Source organism: Hippichthys cyanospilos, chromosome 8, assembly GCF_059441005.1.
Source record: "Hippichthys cyanospilos isolate Australia breed blue-spotted pipefish chromosome 8, RoL_Hcya_1.0, whole genome shotgun sequence".
Lineage (NCBI taxonomy): Eukaryota > Metazoa > Chordata > Actinopteri > Syngnathiformes > Syngnathidae > Hippichthys > Hippichthys cyanospilos.
The window spans coordinates 17255767-17263229 of record NC_142376.1 but is presented as its reverse complement, the minus strand read 5'-3'; positions in this window follow the sequence as shown (position 1 = coordinate 17263229).

The following is a 7463-nucleotide window of genomic DNA, read 5'->3' as shown; positions in this document are numbered from 1 at the left end:
ATGACTGTGTTTTGTAACTGATATAAATTGTTTCAAGGTTGGGTTCATAGAAAGTTGGGCGGCAGCCAAGGGCGGGGACCTTGGCGCACCGATCCCTGGCTAAAGAAGCTAGCTCCTGGGACAAGAAATGTCACTTCTCTGACACGGAAGGAGTCTGGGCTAGTCTACGAGTCTGAGAAGTCCCAACTAGATACAGTCAGACGTGCCTCCACACACAGCTTGGGCTCTAGTACTAGTTTTCTCAAAAGGGTTTGGATTCTCTTCACTGGAGTTGGCCATAGGGAGAGGCACAGAGCAGGAGTGGGCATACTTATTGTCCCACGGCTCTGCGCCTGTACATTGGTTTCTACCCCGGAAGACGAGAGGGTAGCCTCCTTCGGGTGGGGGATGCATTCTGACTGCCTGCGCACCAAACAGCAGCTTAACTTGAGCTACCCACCCTTTCTGGAGTCCTTGAAGGGTGTGCTGGGTAGCGCATTCTCTGGGGACTCACTTGTTCTGCATGGGGACTTCAATCCTCACGTGGGCAATGACAGAGAGACAGAGAGAGAGGTGTGATTGAGAAGAATGTGCCCCCTATCTGAAACCGAGCAGTGTTTCGTTATTGGACTACTGTGTGGATTGTCGATAATGAACACAATGTTCAAGCATAAGGGTGTCCATCTGTGCACTTGCCATCAGGACACCCTTTGCCATAGTTTGATGATCAACTTTGTGGTCATATCATCAGAAATCCCACCGCAAAATTGGTCATTCAAGTGAAGACCATACCACCGCCTGGTGGTGTGTTGGCTCCGTTGGTGGGGAAACATGTTGATCAGACCTTGCAGACGCAAAAGTATCGCAAGGGTTTGCTGGGAACGACTGGCAGAACCCCCTGTCAGAAGGTGTTTCAACTCTCACCTTCAGCAAAATTTCTCCCACGTCCCGGGGGAGGTGGGGACATGCTTCCATTGTCGCGGCGGCTGATCTGAGTTGTGGCTGTGAGGTGATTGTTGCCTATCGTAACGGCAGTCCCTGAACCTGCTGGTAGACACAAGCAGTAAGGGGTGCCGTCAAGCTAAAGAAGGAGTCCTATCGGGCCTTTTTGGCCTGTGGGACTCCAGGGGCAGCTGACAGATACCAGTTGGCCAAGCGGAGTGTGGCTTTGGCAGTCGCAGATGAAAAACAACTTCCGGATGGCTTTGGGGAACTTCTGGTCCACCATCCGGGGTCTCAGGAGGAGGAAGCAGTGCACCATTAACACTGTATACAATGGAGATGGGGCGCTGCTGACTTCAACTCAGGACATCATGAGCCGATGGGCAGATTGAAGACCTCCTCATTTTCACTAACCTGTCTTCCTTTGGAGATTCCATACTCTGCTTTCTCAATGTGGGCTCTCCTATCTCTGAGGCTGAAGTCACCGAGGTGGTCAAAAATATCCGGACACCCTGGTATGGGCTGTTCAATCCCTGTACGAGAGTTCGGAACGCATTTCTGGCAGTAAGTCGGACCCATGTCTGGTGAGGGTTGGACTCCTCCAAGGCGGCAGGATTGTTACGGATCACTGTTCATTACTTTTATGGAGAGAATCTCTAGGTGCAGCTGAAGCGTTGAGGGGTTCTGGTTTTGTGGTCTCAGAATTTCATCTCTGCTTTTTGATGTGGTTCTGTCGACTTCCTCAGACTGTGACCTCCAACTCTCACTGGAGTGGTTCGCAGTTGAGTGTGAAGCGGTTGGGATTAAGAACAGCATCGTCAAGTATGAGACCATGGTCCTCCATTGGAAAAGAGTGGAGTGCCCTTTCCGGGTCGGGGATGTGGTCCTGTCCCAAGTGGAGGAAAATAAATATCTTGGGGTCTTGTTCACGAGTGAGTGTATGATGAAACGGCATATCAACAGATGGATTACACTGTCTGATGTGGTAAAGAAAGAGCTGAGCCAAAAGGGAAAGTGAATCACCCCTACACTAGTAGAAGATGTATGGTTGGATAGTTGTTTCAATATCTAAAGCGCTATATAAATAAAGCACATTTACATTTATGAAATAATCTGTATTGAATGAATATAGTCCAATCTCAAATACAGTAAGCATAATATTTCAAGATTCAAGAGAATTTTGTACCATACAATGAAATTCTTATTCTGTTCACTTCCCCGGGCAACAGACTACATTCCATAAGTGAGCAATAAATAAAAAGCAATAAACAACAAACAGAGACAATGGTGCTAATAATGTAGCGCAGAATATTTAATGATAAATAGAAGTTAAAAAAACATAACCTTGCATGTATTATATGGGTTTTCTCTGGGTACTCTGGCTCCCTCCAATTATTAGACATACACACCATACACAAGTGTCAAAGGTCACCTGCACCTCCTGTAAAAGGCCTTAAACTGAGTTTGTGACCATTTTAACCCACAAATCTTTGTGACACATTCATATTGGAAGTTGAAATTTTATATTCTGCATGTAAAGAGTAGACAGAAGGTTTGTGACGATTATGAGACATACACGCCATACACAAGTGTCAAGGTTCACGTGCATCTCCTGTAAAAGGCCTTACACTGAGACTGTGACCACTTTCACGCACAAATCTTTGCAACACATTCATCTAGGAAGTTGAAATTTTCTATTCTGCATGTGAGGAGAGTCCTCAAAATAGGACATGGGATGCGCACGCTTAGGTTTGAGAAAGGCAAGGAGAAGACCCACGACTCACTAATGGTTCCTGCTGTCTGTTTCACCACCTAGCAAGAGGGTGATCAGCTATTTCTTCTCAATTAGCTTGTTTGTTAGCCATGGCAAACGCGCATGCTCTTTTCGTACTTGTCAAATAAAGACTAAAAAGATGACTGAAAATCTTTAAACCTGTATCAAACGCATCGGTTTTGTCTGCTAGCTAAGGACATTAGCAGTAAATTTTGCACCACATAAGTGTACGTTAAGGCAGTGGTTCTCAAAATGGGGTCCGCGGACCCCGTAGACCCGTGGGCTGACTGCAGGATGCCCATGAAACAATTTTGGTAATTAATTAAACAATATACATTTGCCGGGCTTGGTTGTTGTCATGGTTGAAATTTAGGGAGAGTACGCAAATGCGCCAAGTGAAGCATGTGATGTTACGCATCAGTGATTTCTGTCGCGCATGCGCACCGGCGTACCACTTATGTGCATGCCTGTGTATATTCTATGATGTAGGCCTTTACCAACAGAGACACCACTGGACCTGCTGCTCACAATTATATCAAATGTTTCAGGGTTCCAGATTAGCTTGAAATAGTGGCATTTTGCCCCCAAAATATGACAAAACAGTACATTATTCATCCACTTGTGCAGATATGAAGAGTATATTTATTGAATATTGAGTGCAGGGCCATCATGCAAAAAAAAATACAATAAATGTTGGATCCTGCATGACTCTAACAATGAATACCCATCAATTTAACATCAATACAATGAAACTTGAGCAAAATCTGAACACTTGCTTTTTAAATCATTTCACCATGTGCTCCCCTAAGGTTTGTTTCAGCGCTCCTAAAATTTTAAGCTACTGGCTACTGTTTTCCTTGTAACAATACTGTATGTCAGAAGTATTGTATTAACAATCAAAATCCATTGGCACATACTAATCAGCTTTATAGGGAGTTGTTATCACATTGAGCATTTATGTTCAGCAGTAAATAGTTCATGTTCTCAGATATATAGTAGATAACCTTTATCTTTGTAATAAAATCAAGTTAAATCCTTTCTGAGAGCACCAAAACTATGGTTTTGATGAGGTCAAAGTTCACATTTTAATCATAAGAATCAAGTATGACTTCACCGCATTCATTTAGGTAGGTTTAACCTGGCAAAATTCTTGCAGAAACTCCCCCATGGCGTCTTGTCGGTGTCCCCACAATGTACAAAAACTGTTTTTGTGTGTGCTGCCGCCATCTTGCTCAAGGTGACCCCACAATGTACAAAAACTGTTTTTTGTGTGTGCTGCCGCCATCTTGCTCAAGGTGACCCCACAATGTATGAAAACCACATTTTTTGTGTATAAAAGTGTGCGTGAGCTCGAGAGTGTGTGTGGGCTGCAGTACCATTTTCCACCAGCAGTATGCCCTACTGAGCACACACACTTACACACAAAAAAATCGGTTTTTGTGCATTGTGGGGATGTCCTTCAAAATTGGCCAGGGCACTTATTTGACCTTTTTATCTTTGAATTAGTGGTTAGAATTGTGGGGACCCGGTTTTGGGTCCCCACAAATTTTTGGGTCCCCACACTGTGATTGTGCTGTCAGGTGCAGGTTCCCACAATGTAGCAAATACAAACGCACACACACACACACACACATTGACATTGACATTAAAGAAAATCCCCATAAGTGCTTCATTATTCAGGTATTCGTTTGATCTGTAACGTTAAAAAAAAAAAAAAATGATAATCATAAAAATAAAAAAATAAACATGGTGAACAAGTTGAACAAAATGTGTTCATTTATGCTAGATGGATAACGATAATGATCAAAGACACACAGTGAAATAAAAAAACACACCGATGCAACAAACAGTAAACGATTTAAAGTTATTAATTCAACAATGAAACGTTTCAAAGCTTTACATGAGAAAATGCCTAATAAAAGTCCAAATTTTAAAGGGTGAAGGGATATGCCCTTTCTTGGTGTGGTCACAATCCGCTGCTCAGTGCTGTAAAACTTTTGATGGGATTCGTGTCACTGGATAATCTCACCCACATTCCCCTCAGGCATTGATGGCAGGTCCCTGACATAGGCCCAGGCATTTAGTGCGACTCCCGGGTGTCACTGGCAGCACAGCAGGACCCTGCAAGGCTGCAGCAAGCGCCATCTATCATTGTCATAAGAGCAGCCATCCAAATCAGCTGAGCCTTTCTTTCTGAAGCAACCATGGCATCCATTAAGGGGGCTCTATGAACCGATTTTGCTTGACAATATTTCCCCTTTATCTTGTTGTTTCGGTGATGGGAATTGCACTGAAGGGAAAAGAAACACAATGCTGCTTTATGCCGTTATCTTAAATGGAAATTGTGACTTTAGTTCTATCAAGTGGGGAGAAAATTTGGCAGAAACGCATCTTTAACCTTAAATGGACATTAGACATTGAGTCTTTCATGGTCTGTAATATGTTTTGGTCATTCGGCAGTGTAGCTACACAGATAAGGAGATTTTATCAGTATGTTAATGATTACAGTAGAAATTGCTTGAATTGTTATCACGACAAGGGGTGGGCTTTTTCTAAATGGGGGTGGGGGGTGGCACTCCTTTGTAGTAGTGTTCAGCTGTTGCAAAAGCTGAATGGAGAATATTTAATATTAATAAACTGCTGATGCAGTTCTGACAAGGTAGGGGTTCATGATTTTGTGGCTAAAGTGTCCTGACATGTATATGTTGTAATATTTATTGATTTATTTATTTTAATTTTGATTTTTGAGGATGTTTCATGACATACGGAATTTAAATCTATGTGCTGGCAATCATTTTTAATTGTTTTGTTTTTTTTTCTTTGAAAGCCTTCCTGTCTGGAGTTTGCATGTTCTCCCCTAGCCCGCTTGGGTTCTCTCCGGGCACTGCAGCTTTCTCCCACATTCCAAAAACATGCATGGTAGGTATACTGAACACTAAATTGTCCTTAGGTGTGTTTGCGTGCGTGAATGATTGTTCGTATGTTTGACTGTATACCCAGCGAGCATTCAGATGTGTTTTATTTTTGACCCTTAAATGCGTTTTCACATATTCATATATTCGGCGCAAACCAATAAGGGCACATTTCATATACTGTACACAATGCGAAACTGCAACACTCGCAGATTCCAACAAAGTGAACTTGGGGGCTATATTGTCTGGTCCAAGTTACGAAAAAAAAAGACTGTTAGCACATTTGGCTTGATGGGTCCTTCCCGCTAAGCTGGTGCCACAGCCAAGTCGTCTGCAAAGATGAGCTGCACACATCTGGAAGAAAGCACCAACTGGTCTCAGGAGTTCAATCGAGAGCCTGCAGCCATGTTCTCAGCTGACCTATATTGGGACAGCTTACAAGCAGCATCATGCATCATTTTTCGTGGTTGTCCAAGCAGCAAATGGGCAAAATCATCATATTTGCGGTTGAGCCACATGCTGTAGATACATCAATCTCCTGGTATTTCATGTTGTTTAATGATGGCAAAAGTTCCATAATTCATGGGTATGACTGTTTTCTGCCATGAAGGCGTTTTTTCTGGAGATATTGGTGCATTAACATGTTATTTTGTTGTTTAGGAAGTCCTAATCTACAACAATAATATATATACATTGCACACATCCCCGCTAAATATGCAGGTGCTCGCGGAAGACAGATGTTCCGCCCCAAGCAGCAGAACAACAGCTTGGCCTTTTGCAAGCATTCACTGTGAGGGGCTTTGTTGAACACCAGAGCAAGAAAACATCCTGCAGCATAACAGCCACAAACAGGATTGATGTTCGCGACCAAGACGTTTGACTTTATCCAGTCGAGCTTGAGAGGGATCATTCAGCATCATTGAGCTGCGCTGAGATTTTGATGGAAGTGTTTTTCCCACAATCTTTTGTTTACCTCCAACCAGCCATTATCAATCCACAGTCTGAAGTCCAGACCATGTAATAAGTTTAAAGTTTATATTTTCACTTTAAAGATGAATCATTCACCTTTGTTCATTGAATTTCTGAGAGATGATCTCTCTTAAAAACTAAAATTGTTCTCTAAAAAAAAGTGCAAGGAGTGTACGTTATATTTTGTAATTATCAACTATAAGTGCCATTTATTCCAATGTTGCAATATTCATAAGTCATCATCATGCTATCATCCACCATTTCTTTCTTCAGGCAAGGAGGTCAAGAGACAGGTTGTGGATGTTTGATTGGTGGATGAGATGACAGTTAACAAACTACATTGATCCTTCAAGCTAGAAATAGTGTAGGAATTTAAGCAATGCTTTCAAATAATACTTTGAAGAAATGTGACTAAGCGAGTGGCCTGCTTGCATGCTTAAGCTCATTGTCCACACACAAGTGACTTCTAAGCACGTCAAGCAATTAGGCATGGAATTTCAGAAGCATCTATCGGAGCTTGAAAGTATGCATGATGGCTCGCTGTCTGAGATTCACGCTGGCATGAATAACAAAAAGCTAATTTGCGCTAATATTGCATCAATTGTCATTTTTATTCATAGCTAACAAAAAAAAAAAAACAATCATCAAAAGAGGTACATCTCTTTAAAGTATTCGTACATCATATACTTCATGTATGGTGTCAAATGGTAACTGGTGCTCCTCCAAGACTGAGAAAAATGCTGTTTGACTTTGAAACAGATAGATTACTGTATATTTACCTAAAACGTTGAACCAGAAATAAAATTGATAATTATTTTGTAAATTTGGTGACAAACCATTTAGAGCAGTTTGATAGCAACGTGAAGTTAGCAAAAAAAGGAGGATTG